Source organism: Canis lupus, chromosome 16 (genome assembly GCF_011100685.1).
Source record: "Canis lupus familiaris isolate Mischka breed German Shepherd chromosome 16, alternate assembly UU_Cfam_GSD_1.0, whole genome shotgun sequence".
NCBI lineage: Eukaryota > Metazoa > Chordata > Mammalia > Carnivora > Canidae > Canis > Canis lupus.
This window is the reverse complement of record NC_049237.1, coordinates 31,807,200-31,827,907: the sequence shown is the minus strand read 5'-3', so window position 1 is coordinate 31,827,907 and position 20,708 is coordinate 31,807,200. Positions and strand designations below refer to the sequence as shown.

At 42.3% G+C, this 20,708-nt stretch overlaps 2 long non-coding RNA genes across 4 annotated transcripts in view; one reads left to right on the top strand and one right to left on the bottom strand.

The window, feature by feature from the left end:
• The first annotated feature begins 4,545 nt into the window (after nucleotides 1–4,545).
• LOC111090294 overlaps nucleotides 4,546–20,708 on the top strand; it is a 104,104-nt gene continuing 87,941 nt past the window's right edge. For both annotated transcript variants that reach the window (XR_005371477.1, XR_005371478.1), the window contains exon 1: nucleotides 4,546–4,717. This is a non-coding gene — a long non-coding RNA (uncharacterized LOC111090294). The remainder of the gene's footprint in view (nucleotides 4,718–20,708) is intronic.
• On the bottom strand, nucleotides 7,155–8,814 carry LOC111090295. Of its 2 annotated transcripts, none has more exons than XR_005371485.1 (3): nucleotides 8,666–8,814; nucleotides 8,013–8,081; nucleotides 7,155–7,539 (listed from the first exon to the last, which is right to left on the bottom strand). It is a non-coding gene; the product is annotated as an uncharacterized LOC111090295 (long non-coding RNA). The 2 variants fall into 2 exon arrangements; XR_005371484.1 differs by having other exon boundaries at nucleotides 7,155–7,536; nucleotides 8,666–8,813.

Here is a 20,708-nt window from a genome sequence, read left to right as displayed (position 1 = left end):
CAAATTTGTGGTAATTTTTTACAGTGGCTTAGGGAAACCTGCTGCTTGTATTTTATTGGCTTCTCACCCAATCCAACTGCTTTTTTTGTTTTAGGCCTTTGGGTTGGGGATAGGGAGAGTGAGAGATTGAAGAGGGTAGGGAAGTCCATCTTCAGATAGTATTTGATGCTTCTGCCTGTCTTCTGAGAAAGCAGTCAGTTTATGACTGGGGACCTCTGGAAACAGTGAACCCCACTGGTTTCCCACAGCTGGTCATTTGTCACTGCTCTGTTTGCTTTCAAGAATGCTTAACAAGAATGGGAGAAGGGCTTGTGTGTCATTTTGGTATGAACTGTTAAGAAGGAGCAAGAAGGGAAAGTGAATTCTTTTGCACATTAAGCATTGGGAGAAGTAGGGAAGAGGATCCTGTAAAATAAAACCAGTTTTGGAGAGGGACTGGAGAAACAAGATCTAAGTTCTTGGGGGCCCAGCAGAAGAAGATGGGAAATCTGGAGCTACTGCTTACTCAGGCCTCCCCAGCACAGCACAACCATACACGGATTTCATTTGTACTAGTGGAGATGGAGGAGGAAAGCTATTGGCCTGTAGCAGATCGCATTATTGTTCTGGGTTATTTTCTCTGTCCCCGTAAGAGGAGTATACAGCTCTACCTATTGTGAGATTTACTGTGCCTGCCTTGGGAGAAGTGTACTTCCCCACCTCACCTGTATGAGGCGTAGCCATATGGTTTGATTTGGCCAGTATGATTGAAAAGGGCTGTGTCTACTGCCAATTCCCATTAGACTCTTCAGCAACCATCAGAATATTTCTCCAGCTCTCCGGCTCCTCTCCTTCTGCCAAGAGGTAAGTACAACCCAGATGGAGACTGTTCCTCTGACTTAGACCCCAGAAGATGAGGGGTGGAACCCCAGCTGGACCCCCCCACTGCTGGCAGGTAGCAAGAACAATCTCTGTGATTCTTAGCCTTCGAGATTCTGGTGTTGGCTGTTCCAGCCTTAGCTCCATAATCCAGGTGAGAAGAGAGGCATCTTTCAGGAGCTCTCCGTTACCTTAAATGTTAAGGCAAGAATTCTAGGTTTTTTTTTTTTAACTATTTATTTGAGAGAGACATAGAAAAAATGAGCAGGGGGAGGGAGAGGTCCACCCAGGACCCTGGGATCTTGACCTGAGCCAAAGGCAGACGTTTCACTGACCGAGCCACCCAGGTTCCCTCTAGTGGTGTTGTGGATGATTTTGGAACAGGAAGCGCTCATGGGGGCAGAGGAGAGGGATGGAGGAGGAAAGACAGCCTATTGGGGTCAAGGGAGGTTCCTGGTAAAAGTGAACTTCGAACTTCAGAGGGAACACTTCCCAGCAGAGACTGGGACTCTCTACCCCCAAAAGTAGAGATGTGCAGGATAGAATGGGGTCTACAAAAAGAATGGATGGAAAGGCGACACTTGGTCGTGTCTGGTGACCTATGTTTTCTGCAAAGGGACTTGGAGTTCATCCCCAAACCTCTGGGGAGCTAATAAAAGGTTTTAAGCAGGAGAATTAGTATCACAGATTTTTAGAATGGATGGAAAGGGTGATTTCCTAGGCCACAGTGAGAGCTACCACCTGTGAAATGCTCCCAGGTATGTGGTTTGCAGAAGTGTTGCAGAGTCGCCACATCACTACAGACAGCAGTAGTAGACTCCAAGGTCTCTGAACAAGTACACACAATAGTATTTATGTCTATCTTAGAAACGAAACAGCATGAGATCTTCTAGATGTGTTTTAAAGATGCCTTGTGATTCCCCCACGTGGCCGATGGGTTACCCTCAGCTGAATAGCAGTAGCTACTCTGGCGAGCTTTATGTACTTGTGATTTTTACTCTGTCAGTGATTATTTATTCCCATCGCATGGCATTGGTTGGAGAAGGGAACTGTTAGGAAGTTGGATTTTAAAATATAGCAAGTTAGGAGTGGGAACTGAAAACATTTCTGCCAATTCCCTTTAAGTAGATCTTTTTGTCTTTTTTTCCTTCAAGTAGATCTTTGTCATCAGTTTGAGTTATCTTTTGCTGATCAAATGTTTTAGTGACATGTTGAGTGTCTTTGGACTAAAATATAGGTTAGGAGGAGAAAATATAGTGGTGCTTATATCCTAGTTTTCCTCTTCATTAAATGGGAGTAAATGCTATCCATACCCAAAATGTGTTATTTGCAAAGTACTTGCAAATATCACACCTTCTCACATCTTGTCAATTAGAAATAAAATGTACAAATATTAAACCCCTTCATATTTTAATGCAAAACAAATGCAGCATTTTAGAGGCGGTGAAGGCAGTTTTGCCTAATTTTGATGGCTTAACATAAGGTTGATTTGAATACAAATTTTGATATAAATTCAGTCTTCAAATCATGTGATATGGTATCAATTTGGAATTAGTCAAGAAAAAAATATATTTTAAGGATTTTATTTATTTATTGATGAGAGACACCACGAGAGAGGCAGAGACATAAACAGAGGGAGAAGCAGGTTTCCTGCAGGGAGCCTGATGCGGGAGTTGATCCCAGGACCTTGGGATCATGACCTGAGCCAAAGGCAGACACTTACTTAACCACTGAACCACTCAGGTACCCCAAGAAAAATATTTTTTATGTGTAATTTAAAATAAACACATCACTGGTGAAATAAGTTCAGATGCACCCTTATGAATTAGAATAATACTTGGCACACATTACAACCTCAATTCATATTTATTGAATAAATGAATATATACTATTAAGACTGTTTTTATTAAAGATTTATTTATTTGATAGAGCATAAGCAGGGGGAAAGGGAGAAGCAGATTCTCTGTTGTGCAGGGAGCCTGATTCAAGGCTCAGTCCCAGGACCCTGAGATCATGACCCGAGCCAATGGCAGATCCTTCACCAACTGAGCCACCCAGGTGCCCCTATAATGACTGTTTTTTTTTTTAAATTTATTTTATTTTTTAAGATTTTACTTATTTATTCATGAGAGACACACACAGAGAGAGGCAGAAACACAGGCAGAGAGAGAAGCAGCCTCCATGCAGGGAGCCCGATGTGGGACTCGATGCCGGGACTCCAGGATCACACCCTGAGCCGAAGGCAGGTGCTAAACTGCTGAGCCACCCAGGCATCCCAATGACTGTTTTTAAATAAACTTTGTTATATAATCTTTCAAGAGATACAGAGCTAAAATAATATTCTTTGTACATAAAATCACTTAAATATCGAAGATTAAGTAAAATGGTGAAATGCCTTTATAAAGTTTGAGATTCCATTTTATTGTTTAAGGGGCAAGGCCACAGAGTGGCTATTCCCCACCCCCCCAGGGATACTATTCATTTAGAGTATAATGTCAAGGGCACTGGAACAGAATTCAGAAGTCAAGTAGATTGATAAACATTTCTTTACATAGATGGCCTCATTACATCCTCCCACCCTCTTGCAAAGGCATTATTAGATCCTATTTTAAATGTGAGGACACTAAGGCTAACAAGTTCATTACCTTGCTCTGATCCACTGGGCAGATTAGCAGAAGGATTCAGCTCTGAGCACAGGTCTCCCTAGTTCAAATGTCCTGTCCACTGCCTCATGATCCTATTTAATGGGCAATGAGGAGAGCCTGGTAAAGGTGGTGGGTGGAGAAGGGACCCAGTACACAGCGTTTATGAGGGGGGTCCACTGGGTGTGAGTGTGAGGTGTGGGGGAGCAGGAGCGGGAGCTTGTAGCTGGGCAGGTGGAAGCTGGTGTGATGGCTGTGGGGGATCGGAGGCAGTTTAGTCTGGGACACCTGGTGCTGTGATTCCACAGGACTCCGACACAGATGGGTCTAGGGGGCAGTTCACGTCTGCCTGGAGTTTAGGCGTGTTGTCTCTGCTCCTAAGATGATTTTGAGCAGAGAAGGTGTGGGGGGAGTACTGAAGACAACACTGACCTTCCAGATATGTCAGGGGATAGATACCCCTGACAGAGGAACCTTGATGGCTTGACTCAGGGTCACCTGGAGGAGGATTCAGAGGAGGGCGAGAAATGCAGGTGGGCCTGTCGTCGTAGCGTCCCCTCCCCAGCCCTTCCCCCAGCCCCCTATTAAATTTTAATATGCTCTTCAGGCTCTGTGGGAGGAACTTTCTGAGGTTTGGTTAGAGGTGCTATCTTAATATTGCACTAGGCTGTGGGTCCTGAGGAACATCACTGGGCTGGGAGCTTAGTTCTGCTGTCCGGAACTTGAATAGAACCTGTGGTTGGGACCCCTGGGTGGCTCAGTGGTTGAGCACCTGCCTTTGGCTCAGGTTGTGATCCTGGGATCGAGTCCTACATTGGGCTCCCCCACAGGGAGCCCGCTTCTCCCTCTGCCTGTGTCTGCCTCTCTTTCTGAGTCTCTCATGAATAAATAAATAAATAAAATCTTAAAAAAAAAACAACCCACCCAAAGCCTGTGGTCATTCCCTAGTTAACCACTTCTGCGCTGACCCAGCCTGACCTTGTCCGTCCCAGGGACTGCCCGGGGCCTTGCGAGGAAAGAGAAAGGGACTGGGGGAGGTGTGTGTACTGCAGCTCGGCCTGGAGCCCGGGCTGGGAATGTCACCGGGGTGTCCGTCGCTACCAGCTGGTGACCTTGGATGCGAGCAGAGGAGCAGGTGCGGCAGCAGCCGCCCCCTCCTTTTCGGAGCTGCCGAGCTCATCCTTTATCAGTTAAGGGGTGGGTGAACCGGGGTGCAGGTAAGGAGGAGGGCGGTGGGGGGGTGCGCATGGGAGCAGGGCAAGAGCTTTCAAAGAAAACGAAAAAGAAAAGGGTGGGGGACGCCTAGATGGCTCAGTGGTTGAAGCTCTGCTTTCCCCTCAGGGTGTGATCCTGGAATTCAGGGATCGAGTCCCCCCCCCTCTGGCTCCCTGTGGGGGGGCCTGCTTCTCCCTCTGCCTGTCTCTGCCTCTCTCTCTCTCTCTGTCTCTCATGAATAAATAAATAAAATATTAAAGAAAAAAGAAGAATCAAAAGGGTGGGAGAGAAACAGAGACAGAGGTAGGGAGACAGTAAATCCTACCTAAGTGAACAATGCTAATTTAGGAAAGGACACCTAGCAGCGTCTGCCTATTGAAAGGAGTAAGCTCTCTAGGGATGAGAGACTCGATGAGAGAGGCGGGGAGGAGGAAGAAGAGGCCTTGCTCTTCGCAGTGCCAGGTAGAGTGTGGCTCCTGTGAGAGGAAGAAAGGCCGGAGGGAGACACCGTGCTGGTGAGATCATGGGAGGTGCCTGGAAGCAAGGGCCTTCCCTGCTGGCGGCAACCCGCATGAGTGCCACCGGCCTCTGCAGGACAGCTGGCCCGCCGGGTGCTGGGTCATCCCAAACAGGCAGCACCGAGTCTGTTTGGTCCCAGTGTGAAGGAGCTTGGGTGCACACGGAGTATGCAGCATAGGCAAGCAGTTTGACTCGGCCAAGAGTCCCCAGGGATATGTGTGTCTCTACACAAGTTGTCTCTTCCACCCATGCGGTGTGCCCTGGTCTGACTGTGGGTGAGGACGTCCATACCCGGTTTAATGTGCTAAAGGGAGCCAGTTCGTGGCTCTCTGTTGTGAGTGGTTAAAACTCACTACTTGGTGTTCCTCTCTCAGCAAGAAAGACAGGGGGCGGTGGTGGTGGTGGTGGTGGTGGAGGTGCCTGGGTGGCTCAGCCGGTTGAGTGTCTATCGATCTCAGCTCAGGGCTTGATCTCAGGGTTGTGAGTTCCATGTTGGGCACGAAGACTTAAAAAAATAAAAAGAAAAAGAAAAAAAGCCATGGACTAGGAGAGCCACAATCCAGTTTCTTGCTGTCACTTAGAAACAAGGCAGGTCTCTTAAAGGTTTGAATGTTACCTCTTATAGGTCGAATTATGTTCCTCCAAATTCTTCTATTGAAGCCCAACCCCAGAAGCTCAGGATATAACCTTTTTTTTGGAAATGGGGTTGTTGCAGTTGTTTTTAGTTAAGAAGTAGTCATTGTGGAGAAGGGTGGTCCCTTAATAATAATAATAATAATAATAATAATAATAATAAAAAAGATGGCCGTCTACAAGCCAAGGAGCAAGATCTAGAAAAACTCCTTCCCTCCGCCCTGAGAAGGAACTAACTCTGCTGACAGGATTTCTAGTCTCCACGCTTGTCGAGACTATGTTGCTGTCTAAGCTACCCAGTTGTGGCACCGTGTTACAGGAGCCCTAGCAAACTCCTACACTGACTGTGTGGTCAGAGATGACAACCATGCATGTTGCAAAAGTCATTGAGTTTTCAGAATGTGAAAAAGCCTTTCCCATCATGGTGAGAGTTGGGTTGCCTTCTGAGCACCCCGTTGGCTTTTGCCTTAGAGCTTTATCCCCAACAGTCCAGCCTCACCCAATTTCTATTACTCAGAGTCATTATGATAATATATTTGTTCCAATTATTTATTCTTTCTCACCCCTGCCATGTTTCCCTGAGCAGAGTTCACAGGCCCACTTGACTGGCTTTGGTCTTGGCCTTCTGACCTGAGTTGGCCAGTGGAGTGTGGATGGTTCTAACACACACCATGCCAGACAGAAGCTTTCAAGGCCACTGCTGTTCCTGTGATCACATTTTTGCACCCTGCTCTCTGTCATGAGCATCTAGCCTATCTGCAGAGCTGCTCCATTGATTTAGGTCTTGAAATGAGAAGGCATGTGGAGTCCAGCCCAGCTGGAGGAAACCAAGCAAGGTAATAGGATTGAAGAACATGATAGGGCATTCATCTATTAATATGACAGAATCTGACAGATACCCCAATGAACAATAACCACTCTCATCTGCGTGCCAGGTTCTGTGCTAAGAATTTCCGGGTGCTATATTTAACACGGGTGAGATTTCCACACCTCTGCTGTATTTCTGTCCCCATGCTGAGGAAACAGGCTCAGGGAGATTAGTCAATTTCTTCAATTCCCCAGGCTCTCTGTGGCTGAGCTAGGGCACAAATCCATATAATGTTGACTCTAAGAGCAGTGCTCTTTCCTCTGGCCAGCATGCCTCTCTATTCATCAATTACTTCCGTTGTTCCTATATATTGCCAGTAATTTCCTATTGCAAGTGGTTATATTACCCTATTTTATTTTTATTTCTTTTTCTTTTTCTTTCCTTTCTTTTTTTTTTTTTTTTTTTTTTTTTTGGTCAAAAGCCTATTGGATCTCCCACTCTGTCTTTACACCCAGGACTGGAATTTGGTACCAGGAGTTTGGCAGGATAGTGGTCTCCATATGTTCTCAGTCTTCTCTCTTTTTCTTGCCACAGCTCTTTCCAACCTTTACATTCTCTTTACAAGTTCTACGGTGCCCCTTCCTTCTCAGTCTCAGGCAAGATCTGGTCTTTGACTGTTAGAGTGGTTCTCAAACTGGAGCTGTATCTTGATCACCTGGAGGGCTTGTGAAACACAGATTTCTGGTTCCCACTCCATGAGTTTTTGATTAAGTAGGTGTGGGGTAGGATCTTAGGATTTATTTTTCTCATAAGTTCTCTGGTGATGTTGATGCTGTTGGTCCAGGTACAGTACTTTGAGAGCTGCTTTAGAGTAGATAATAAGGGTTAACAGAACTACCTTAATGACTTGCTACTACAGCCACTTCTTGACACTTACACATTTCCTACCCTTCCCTTCTTTCCACCTGTAACATTCAACAGAAGCCTCATTGCTTCCACCTGTGACTTGGGTCCCAAATCTGTCTACCTCCTCAGAGGTGGTTCAATTTTTCACTTTTTTCTCCTTTATTTTCAAAATGTTCTTATTTTCTTTATCTTCTGGATATGCATGTGCTAGTCTTATTTTATACCAAGCCCAAAAAACTTCTCCTTGACACCAGTCTGCCTCCTGAATATATGTAGGCCAATTCTGGAAAGAGTGGATATACTCATTGTTAACACTTGTGGTAGCCAACATTCTCACGATATTTACCCCAAGATTCCTATCCCTTGGCTTCTTAATCAGACACCAGTCTAGATACTTCTGTGAAGGGGCTTTGCAGATAGAATTAGCTTACCAATCAGCTGAATTTAACGTAGAGGGATTAACCTCGATTATCTCAGTGGACCAGCTGTGATCACTGGAGCTGTTATGAGCAGAAAAGATAGGAGGGATGAACCAGGAGGAGAGGTCAGGGAGATTCAAAGTGTGACCAAGATTTAACCAGCTATTCTTGGCTTTAAAGATGGAGCCACGGAATGTAGGCAGCCCCTAGAAGCTGGGGCCAGTCCCTGGCTGGCAGCCCCCAAGGAAGTGGGAAACTCAGTGCAACAACCACATGAACCAAATTCTGCCAACAACCTGAAAGAGTAACTTTCCCCTCTGGAGCCTCCAGATAAGAGCCCAGCCAGCCCACACTTTGATTTAGTCTCCTGAGACCTGCAGCTGCCTTCTTGGCTTTTGACGTACAAGCTATGGGAGGATAAGCTTATGTTGGTTCAAGTCAGTAAATTCGTGGTAATTTGTTACAATGGCAGTAGGGAGCAATAATACCCCTTCCTCATCTTCCCTTCATTCGTCTGCCTGCAGATTGTTTTCAGCTTTCCCATCGCTGTCGAAACAATTAGGATGATGTTTCCAGTTGTATTTTGTTAAATCCTAGGGATGCTTTTCAGTTGCATCTAACTGGAGACCTCTGTAGTGTCCGATGCCGCTCACCGTAACCCTTACCTCCCCTGAATTCCATGAGCCCACTCTCCACATTTTCTTGTCCTTTCTCTGTCATTCCTCATATCACTTTAGTGGCTTCTCTTCCTTTGCTGTCATGGAAATACTGAATTCTCCAGAGTTCTATTTTTTTCTTACTTTATGACCTTTCCCTGATTCCTCATTGTTTTTTCATGACTTCTGCATTATGATGAAAGAAGTTAGGGAGGAAATGAGTTTCCTTGCACTCCTGGGTTTAGGGTCAAGGAGTCTGCGGATTTAACTAACAAAAGACAGATAAACAGGAGAAAAGGCACATTATTTTTATTAATGGGGGGGCCTGGGCCATTGATAGGGAAATATTAAGGGATGACATACAAGAAAGAAAAATATTGAAATTATCACTTCACCATAATGAGATATCACCTCACACCTACTAGAATAGCTGCTATAAAAAAAGACAATTAACAAGTGTTAGAGAAGAAAATTGTGGAGGAAAGGGAATCCTGCACTGTTGGTGGGAATGTAAACTGGTACAGTCACTGTGGAAAACTGTGAAGGTGCCTCAAAAAATTAAAAATAGAACTACCTTACGATCCAGCAATTCCACTTCTGGGTATTTATCTGAAGAAAATGAAAACACTAACTTCAAAAGATCTTTGCACCATCATGTTCATTATAGCATTATTTATAATAGTCAAGATATGGATATGGAAACGGCCTAAGGGTCCATCAGTGGATCAATAAAGAGAATGTGGCAAGAACTCATGCACACACACATGCACACGCACCCACCCACCCACACCACACAATGGAATAGTATTCAGCCATAGAAAAGAATGCAATCTTGCTAGTTGTGACAACATGGATGGACCCTGATATGATGCTAAGTGAAGCCAGACAGACCAAGACAAAAGTAGTATTCTCTCACCTGTATATGGAATCTAAAACAAAACAAAATCCCGAGCTCATAGATAAAAAGAACAGATTAGTGGTTGCCAGAGGCAGGGATGGGGGGTGAGCAAAATGGGTGAAGGGAGTCCTGAGGTGCAAACTTCCTGTTACAAAATAAATCATAATTTTATATAACTAGGATTTAATATATAGCACAATGACTGTAATAATCCTATATTGCATATTTGAAAGTCACTAAGACTGTGGACTTTTAAAGTTCTTATCACAAGAGAAGAAATTCTATATGTATGGTGACAGATGTTAATTAGACTTATGTAGGTGTCACTTTACAATATACACTTTTTTTTTAAATTTACTTTTTAGGTACCATTTTATTCATTTCCTACACTATTTTTTAAATAAACAAATGTACAGGAAAGGAAAATTGGCATCGCATTGTTTAAATGCTTCGGCTTTTTGTCCCCTGGTTCAGCTGAGGCCCAGATTCCCCAGTTTATTGTGACAGGCTCAGCAGGGGATCAGCTGAGGGGATCAAACATTATCTTGACGGTGTGTTTATGGTACAAGATGCCAGGCTTTGGGCTGCCAGTGGGTAACTGAGAGGTCAGAGTCTGTTCTGTTCTCTTTGTTGAGACACCATTAGCCTCTGTGAATATAGACAAATATTGAATTCTGTTGCACTGAATATAATGTATGTCATTTATACCTCAATAAAATAAAAAAATAAATGATAAAATTGTTAATGACTGGTATATGTTTTTTTTTAATATTTTATTTATTTATATAGACATAGGCAGAGACACAGGCAGAGGGAGAAGCAGGCTCCATGCCAGGAGCCTGATGTGGGACTCGATCCCAGGACTCCAGGATCGCGCCCTGGGCCAAAGGCAGGTGCTAAACCGCTGAGCCACCCAGGGATCCCCTGATGTTGTGTTTTTGATATTTTTATGTCCTTCCCTGTTGAGTAAGAGGAATTGCTTTGAAAAGAATGAGTATCTAATGATAGGATTTACTTGAAGATACGAGACTATCAGCCCTATTGGCCAACTTAAATTATGTTAATGAGGTGATTCTCTTTCCATTTTTCCTTTAAAATTGCTATTATTCTCCCTGTTCTTTTTCTCCCAGTTCTTTTACAAGTATTTTCCTTTTCATCCTTCTTGTGGTTCTTCTAGGGCCTCAATAATCAGTAAGCTTCCTTTCCTAAATGAGCTCTATTTTATTGAGAGTAACCATTTGGAGCAAATTAGTTGATATACTGTGTCCTGGATAAGTGAGAAATAGAGCCAAGATCAGTTAGTCATATCTGCCATGGACGGGAGTAGATGCTCATGTATAATAAATTTGCTCTTCCAAATTTAACCAAATATTTGTATGATGCCATTAATATTATTTGACTAGACTGTGTATCTACAGTCTTCAAGTGGCCAGAATTCGAAATTAAAACAGGAATTAGAAATTTAAAAATCTTCAGCTGATTTTTTTCTTTATTAAAAAAACGAAATCTTGAAACCAATCGCAGTGAAAATATCATTTTCTTGGAGGTGGCAAATGTGTGATGCCCTGGACTTAAAGCTGAATTCCAGCTAATTATAAGTTTAATTAACTTGATGTAGTTAGAATTTGTCAGAAAAAGGCTGATTGTCTCATGTCTTGTGGCAAACTAAATGTATATTCATTAATTAACCTTAGAACGTATTACCAACTGGAGCTGCTAAGGCTTAACTCATTTATGTTAGCAATGGTGTTCTATATTTCAATGTACTATTATTAGATATAGAAATGCCACATGTAAAAAATTGATTTTTTTTTGCATGGGGGTTCATGGAAAATGAAACTCAAACACAGTTAGACTTGGGGGCTTATGTACCATTTTTAACAAAGGAGAGGGGGTTTAGGCTTCTGGGGATGATAAATCAAGGGGAATTGGCTAGGAGATGCAAAGGCTGAGGTGGGGGTGCGAGTAGCTATTGGAAGATAAGGATAATTGTAGGAAGGTTCATTTGTACAAAGTTCTCTCCATCTCCAGTGATGAGTAGTTCTCCTTTATCGTGGTATGGGAGAGAGGGACACTTCACAAGGGAAATGTATGCCCTGCCTTCAGACAGATAAGAGGGGCCAGAGAACTCTCCCTGTGTCTGTAGATTTTCAGCTGCCTTCAGCTCAAAATACATCTGATGCCTAAGTGGCATATTTTAGGGTGGCATATCCTCACTCCCATTCAAAGTCTTTATCTAGAGCTCTTTGGCTATGAGTGCTCAATGAACATTTGGCTTCTATTTGCTGCCATAGACACTTTAAAAAGGCCTTGTCTTAAACTGAAGTCATCTTTCACCTTTACCAGACCAAAGTGTCTCCTCTTATAGTGTCTCTTGGGGAACAACATCACTATTCCCCCTATATTAGCGTCCACCCTGTATTAGATTAGGATCAAAAAATAAAAAACCCCAAATAACAGTGCATTAAAATAGACATTGGGATCTCATGAGAAAAAAATGCACAGCTAGGCCAATCAAGGGTGGTTCGATAGCTTCTTAGCTATCACCCATCTGGGCGACTTCTATCTTTCTACCCCAATATTGCAGAACAACATGTTCTCTGTCTTCAGGGTCACCTCATGGTCCAAGTCAGCTGCCAGCAGCAAGTCCTGCCATTGTGTGGGAGTCTAGGCAGCAGGAAGAAATAAGGAAGGTCAGCTAAGGCTGTATGGGAGACTGGGATCCATGAATGTTAATGGTATTTGTTGTCACCCTGAATAAAGCTGAAGTTCTCTTACCACACAAGATGGGGAGAACAGATAATATGCAGCCTATTAGCGACCTCTACAGTCACCATTCTTCCCCAGCCCTGACTGCCAAACCCAGAGATCTGGAATCATCTTTAATTCCTCTTTCTTATTCTTCACATACCATCTGTCTTCAGCTTCAGTAGATTCATCTTTCTTCATTCTTACTTCCTTTAGTTCATAATTTCCACCTTTTAAGGTGCTGTTGATATTAACCGTAACGTTTACTGGTCTCCCTACCATATATCACTTCGTAAAGTACTGAATGCAGATTTCTCATTGTATCCTCACAACAACTTGATTTGGTGGACACTATTATTCTATCAATATGCTAGGATATAAAGCAGAGGCTTAAGAGGTTAAGAAAACCGAAGGGTAGTAAGCACATGATTTTTGTAATTACTGATTTTTCTATCTGTTTTTCCCCAGTGATCTCCAAGCTCCTGAGGGAATGGACCAGGTCTTACTTGTCTTAGCTTCTCTAAGACATCACAGACTGCCTGGTTCTTAATAAATGTTTGTTGAATTACTGAATGCATGTTCAGAATAAAGTAGATGCTAAATAAATCTCTGTTTCTCCATGATTAAGTCATATTGACAGCAACATGTCTAAAATTTAAAAAATGTAGTAGCGAATGGGCACAATGTCAGGCCTTTATCATGCAACGTATATAACACATAGGTGTACTTGAGTGGGAAGGGATGGTCTAGCTTGGCATTGAAGGCATATGGATTTTTTGTTGTTTTAAAGATTTTATCTGTTTATTTGAGAAAGGGAAGAGAGAGAGAGAGAGTGAGCACAAGCAGGGGAGAGGGGCAGAGGGAGAGAGAAGCAGACTCCCCACTGAGCAAGGAGCCTGACTTGGGGCTTGATCCTGGGACCCCAAGATCATGATCTGAGCTGAAGGCAGATGTTTAATCAACTGAGCCACCCAGGTGCCCCAAGGCATTTGGGTTTTGAAATTGGATGGGACTATGTTTTAATTCTAGCTCAGACAACCTTCAGACAACTGTTTGCTTCTTTGAAGTTTGCAATCTTACCAATGAATGCAGAGTTAGTAATGGCTACCTTTCTGATTGTAAGGATTGAGTAAGCTCAAATATAACGTGGTCGTTGTGGTGTGATGCTTGCCACATGGAAGAAAACCAACAGGTCATCCTATGTTTAATTGTTCCTCCCCAGGCTGTCTTTCTTCACTAGATTCCTCTTTTCTTGTCCTCTTTCCATCCCTGACAGACATCATGTTCCTGGCATAAAGGACTCTGGATATAAAAATGGGAGTTTGAACCCCAGCCCTGCTACTGACCTTGTTTGTTGTTTTGTAAAATTGTGTAAGCTGTTTTCATTTTATTCTTTGAGTCACATTTCTTTGTTTCATTCCCAGCCTCTACCACCGGGTTATGCACAGAGTTTATTCAGTAACCTTTTTCCATTCAGGAAATATCCATTGGGCCCCTGTGGTTGCTAGTTAAGGAGCTGTTGCTAGAAGAAGGATGTCCATGATGGGGAGGGTGGGCAACTTCTGGGGTGAGGCTGCAGCTGCTGACCTGGCCCATCAAGACCGGCACAGAGCCATCTGCTTGGCCTGCGCTTGATTGGTTGGACATAGAAAGGAATGAAAACCAATCAAGAAAGATGACCTTTTGTGGAATTAAGCAATTTGCAAGCAGCTGCAGAGATACTAGGACCCCAGTAAGAGCAAGCAGATTTGCCTGGCTTTTATGTTGGACTCACATCAAACTCATTAATGTCAATAAGAAAGAAATTGAGCTGCTCTTTGTTGAGAGCCTAATGAAGCCTTTGCTAGTAGAGCTAAATTTCTCCCTTTGACTTCCCTTTCTTTGCCCTTTTCTGATTCCTTTTTATTTAATGTTCTTTTTGGCAATGGCTTTTTCACCATTTTCAAAAAGGGAGAGGAGACTGGGAAGAGGTATACCACCTCCCCAAACAACAGTGCACAAACATCCTCACCCATATCCCCTGATGGACTTGAAATTTTATTTGGGTATACATACCCCCAAACAGACTTGCTAGATCACAGGGTAAATGTGTGACTTATTAGGTACTTCCTGGTTGCTCTTTTGAGTAGTGATGTTCGTCTGTACCTTCACTGGCAGGATGTGCTTGTACTCATATCCCACCTGACCACCAAGGTTTGAAAACTGCTTTCAAGTTTTCACTTGTTCAGCAATGATGGAGGGGTACATTACTTTTCTAAATTGCATGTCTCTGTTAACATCTCTTATTTGCCTTCTCCTGTGAACTGTGAACACCCCTTCCGTGTGCTTTGCCTATCTCTTTCATCAGTGTTTATGGGATTTTCTTGTTGAATCGCAGAAGTTCTTTGTATATGCTGGAAAATATTCCCTTGTCAGTTTTTGACATTGCAAATATCTTCTCTCAATCCTTCCTCTGTCTGTAAACTTTGCCTGTGGTATGTTTTATTGAAAATAAATCCTCTTTTTGATGTAATGAAAAGGTTTTGTTTAAATGTTCTTCTCATCCCAAAACATTGTTATGTATCCTCCTCAGACATATAGTCTTACTTTCATAGTTAGGCTTTTAAGACCCAAAATATACTGTTGTTTATAGTGTTAGAAGTGATTCATGTATTTTCTTTCTAATTATTGAGCCAAAAAATTAATATGTTAAGGAAAAGAGGAATATGACTGTCAGCCTTTGTGAGGGACCAAAAAGTAGTTATGAAAAAGTTTAAAAATGAGTTGTCAAGACTAATATACATAAAATGAGAAAATGTATCACAAAATAATCTATTCCATATCATTATGGTAATTACTAAAATGCTGATTATCATTATGATAATTATTGGAGTGTTAGAATAAAGCATTAAGCCCAGAGACCTCATGGTGATTGTCTAACTGTGGCTTTGAATGACATTATTCTACTTAGGAGAAATTTCATCCTCTACCCACTATTCAGTTTTTGTGAAGTAATTGGTTTGGTGGCCTTGAATACATTCCTCTTTCTTTTTTTTTTAAAATGCAGTATTATCCCACATTTCCCCCTTTATTCTTGGGAATACAACCCTCTTCTATTCTGAGGATACATGGTTTGGGTGGGATCCCCTCCTAGATCAAGAGTGAATTATGTAGCCAAAGCTAGATGATCCCCACCAATTCCCTAGTCTAGTGGCTAGTCAATAAGTACATATGACCAACATTTGGCCAATTGGCAGACTTCATTTCTGTGCCACTGTGATTTGGTAATCTCACTCTGAACCAATCATAGTCCTAGGCTTTATGCAGGAACTGTAAAAAAGAGCTTTTTTCCCTTCCTGCTGAACTTCAATTTGAATAGATCTTACCTTGCAGTTGCCAGAAATTACCACATGAAACCTGCCAAGGAAGCTGAGAGATGGAGAGAAGCTTACTCCTGAGGACACGACCTCCAGCCTTCTTCACCCTGGCAGTTTCCAGCGAGATGAGCAATCAAATGCCCCTTCTGCTTAGGCCAGTTTTATGGCTTCGTTGTCATCTACAGCCTTACTCACCATTTTGAAATCAGTTAGAGGCCTAACTTACCAATCTTCCCAGATGAGACACACCCATCTAGAAGTGGTTCAGCAGAGAAAGGGTGAATTCTAACCCACCACATAACTATGCCCGCCCCTTCACCTCCCCATGCACCAGTCTGGGGCAGTGTTTTCCCAGACTCAGATTTGGGGGGAGTCTAAACACATCACTATGGACAAGTCCTAACCCCTCACTTTAAAGTTTTTCTTGGTCTTTAAACCAAGTATTATATAGTGTTGAAACCAAGTATTATACAGTGTTGATATATGTAAATCAACATGGATAGAACTTAATTAATTTTTAAAGATTTTTAAAAATTTATTCATAAGGGACACAGATAGAGAGGCAGAAACACAGGCAGAGGGAGAAGCAGGCTCTCTGAGGGGAACCCAATGTAAGACTCGATCCCAGAACCCTAGGATCACGACCTCAGCCAAAGGCAGATGCTCAACCACTGAGCCACCCAGGCATGGATAGATAGAATTTAAAACCAGGTGCTGAGTGAAGAAAGGAACAGATGCAGTAAGACTTAGAACACATACCATCTTTGTAAATACACGTACATAGAACAACAATCTATTTTTTGCTAGATTTCATTCAGATAGATACTTTAGAATGTTTGCTATGTGGGGGATGTAATAAAAGTAAATATAAACTAAAAAGGGGATCCTTTTGTAGATAATTATGATAGTGTGCCAGGAGTTGAAGGGTATGATTAGATTAACTCTTGGCACAGAAGTCAAAAATTAAACATATTTTTATCATTACAAAGGTTCAGACAGGGTATTCTCAGTGCTCAACAAGTACTTTTTGATTTACTCAGTCTTTTTGGATGAGTGATATCTTTTCATTAGTTTAATGACTAGAGGAAAATATACCAAGGCAGTAATATAGGCCATGATGAAAACAATAATAAATATAAAAAATGAAAAAAATAGAAATAATTTAAATTCCATTTGAGAGGTGAAACTTTTAGAATACATAGATTTGCTCAAGAAGGGCTACAAGGGAAAATGTCTAAAAAAATAAAGAAGGCAGTGCTGTTTGAGGAACAAGGCATGCTGATTCGCTTATTTGCAAATGAAGTAATAAGACAGTGAAGTCATAGAAATGAGTGCAGTGTCCTAAGGTAGGTGGTTAAAAAATAAGCCCTCCGTGACAAAACCAGTTCACAACCTTAGTGATCCAACAGTTTACTAGAGCAAACATTTTAACAAATGTAGTTTCCTGTAACAAATATTTATAGGATCAGAAGTATGAGTCAAGGATCCTTGGGACTGTTAAAGTTTTCAGTGTTACGTGGAAGTTCTTTGCCATTCTTAGTAGATGTCCTTAGACGGAACTCAATGTTATGCCTACAAGATACAGATGAAATCTACAGATGACTTACGTTTTCTATGTTGTATGTGAATGTTTGCTCTGCTTTTCCTCAAATCCAACAAGATGGAATATCTGGTTGGATACTTTGTCTTCCCAAAGCTCCTATTCAATCTTCCAATTCTCTTCAAGGGCTCTCATTATGCTGTTAATTAGGTTTTGTAGCCTTTGGCTTCAATGACATTTCTTGTCAAGACTGAATTTAAAAATATAGGGCACCCCTGAAGGAGAAATGTTATCAGAGGGCTGTGATTTCTCTGGTGGGTGCTATGAGTCAACCTTTACCATGACTGGAAGTATGAATCTGGAATTGCACATTTTAGCCTGGTGGGAACTGGGGAAATGAATTACCATACCAAGCCTAAGTGTTTTGAAGTTAAGAATCTCGTTCTCTTCTCTCTGCTTCCCCACATGAAATGCAGATTATAATAAATGCAATATACATATTGAAATTGATTCTCCTGCTCCCATTGAACTCAGCAGCAAAACCAGAGAATGTGAATAGCGAGTAAATAATGTTACAGATTATTGCCTAGATCCGCACCTTGGATTTTCCATTTTCCTTGTTCATGCTGTTGTTGTCAGAGGTACTTCTGTATGCAGAGTGATCCTTACTTCTGGGAGACTCCCTGGTTAAAGCTCAGAGCACACGATTTTATTTTAACTGTATAACCAACCTTATAGGAATCCTATTCTTACCTATTCCAAGTTGGTGAGTGAATGGTTACTTACGAGGGGAAAATATTGAACACTGATATGCCAATAATATCAGTCTCTGAGTTTAGGAAAGCAAATTCCAGAATTATATGCTATAATATAATTTTCATAAGAGATACCTTGTAATCGACTTCTGCCAGAAGTGTAAGAAAAATCACCTGGCACAGGGTCTTGCCACACAGTTTTCCATTACAGTTTGGATTTCTTTTCTTATAGGGGTTGCTTCCATGCTTCCACCAGGTGGGATAAGTCTTTTAAAAGGGGCATGTTGAGATCTAGGGACAACCTCCTGCTTTCAGTGTAGAACTTCAGCGAAAAAGCTATGGAACATTAACCCAAGATGATGAAGGCAGTCACCTGATGTTGCATGCCACGGATGATTCATGTTTTCCCTAAAGTCTTCCCATTCTGCTACCTGAGTCACTGTGTGGGTGTAAGGTGGCTATGGTGTCATGGAAAGAACGTGTGAACTCTGGGGCAGGTATTGCTTCTCTTCTCTTGTGCGAATGGTGTCTAGAGACACTTAAGATGCTTGTGTTTACAGGTAGATGGCACTTTCTTTCCTCGGAGTTTTCGCAGGTGTGGAGGTGGGGGTGTGTATGCATATATGGCATAAAGAGATGTGTGTATCTATGTGTGTTTGGGATTTCATAGACGTAGTTAGAGCAGCTGGCTGCTATCTATATTCTATGACTTAAAGCCTTGTCATTGAAAGTTTCACTTGTCTGATCCATCTACCTACCCTCCCCTACTGGCTCTGTCCTGCCAGTTATTCATGGCTTTAATTAAGTGAGCAAACATTGGAGGGTAGTTCATATATTAAATAATTACCCACAATAACTCGACTCTTGGTTTTGGTGATTTGGCAGAAATCAGCAGATCGTTCAGGAATAGAAATGAATAGAATGTTTTGATGGGGTGATGGTGGAGGAGGAATCAGGAAAGGTCCTGAGCCTGAGAGGTCCAGGTTTTTCCTAATGAGCTTCACTGAGGATCTCAAAGGATGATTTGGACAACTAATGCTCATCAAAAGTTTGTGGGTATGGAAAGCAGGAGAAAAGGGAAAATACATCTCCAAAAGAGAAACAGAGTGCTGAAGATCAACTTTGGTTATGTCATAAATTTTCTGAAATCTGCTCCACCTTTCTTTCCCTTAATTGTACTCAGGTCCGTGCGTGTACATTTCAGGTACAATAGAGAATCTGGACAGGTCTACATTCAGCTGAATATTTTTTATGTCTACATATTTTTTTAAAAAAACTCTCCTAGGGGCACCTGGGTGGCTCAGTCCATTAAGTGTCTGATTCTTGATTTTGGCTCAGGTTGTGATATCCCGCCCCCTGTGGGGCACTGTACTCAGGATGGAGTGTGCTTGAGGTTCTCTCCTTCTGGCGCCCTCGGCCCTTCCCCCCACTCCCTCTCTTTCAAATAAATACGTAAAAAAAAAAAAGTCTCCTAGTCAATATGGCTAGGTACGTACATATACAGAACTTGAGAAGACCTATGTGATAGGTACTTATTTATGTTCCCAGAAGAAACAGAGATCTGCCATAGACTTGTTACCACGAGCTCTCTCGCACACAGGCTGTCCTGAGACTCGGGGCTCATCATTAAAAATTCTGATGCTACAGTGTTTCCATGTTAAGTAATCCATTTTGAGTGAAAGCAAGAAACCAGAAAGCCAAATTGCTGTATAATGGGGCAAGTTTTTTATTTATTTTTTAAGATTTTATTTATTTAGGGACGCCTAGGTGGCTCAGCGGTTGAGCGCCTCTCATGAATAAATAAATGATTTTGTTCTTTGTCTCTGCCAGAGAGAGGCAGAGACACAAGCAGAGGGAGAAGCAGGCCTCGTGCATGGAGCCTGAAGCAGGACTCGATCTTGGGACTCCAGGATCAGGCCCTGGGCTGAAGGCAGGCGCTCAACCTCCTGGGGTCAGTAAGCTAAATAACTTAAGCAAGGGGTCGGTTAGCAAAAGAGCCAGGTGAGTTAGATGGCAGAGGAGCAACCTATTTCGGTCATGTGCTGGGCTCCCGGAGTAAGAGCTGTTGACCCAAACCCAGCAGCTCACCTGTGTCACCAGGTGCATTTTCACATTCGTTCTCTGGGAGGGAAGCAATTTCCCGCGTAGCCAGCAGGTGGCATCATTGCGGGCCACGCTCCCCTCCCGGCCACGCTTGGCCGAGTCTGGGTGATGAATCTGCCAAGGCAGAAACGCTTGTTTGCATTACAGGAGACTGTAGCTCTTTAGAATTTCATTAAGAAGAGAAAGACTACTCTTATTGCTATTACAATCATTTTCCATTTTCCACATGTCTCTAGAGCAGACAAAGAAGAGAGCAGTGTTTTAAGTTACTGCATGGTTAATTCAAAGCCAGAGGTAAGAATTTAATTCTTGCCCGCAGTGAAAATAGATCTACTGCTTTTAATTGTATTTACAAAATAATATTAGTGGCTACATCTTGGCGAGATTATGGTCTGGAAATATTCATTGTGTTGGCTGAGGTCCTGTGCTCTTGGTTTGCAGCTAGAGAAGTTATTCTTGCGTCTATGTTATTTTCCTGAGTCTCTCTAGTGAATAATGCCTTATTAAATGATCATAATTGACAAAATTTCTACCATGCTCTGAGTTTCTGCAAAACATATAAATTCTTAGACTGTGAGCTCCTTGAGAGTAGCCTTTGCATCTTAATTATGGTGTATTCCCCAATACTGACAGGATAGATGAACATAGTGAT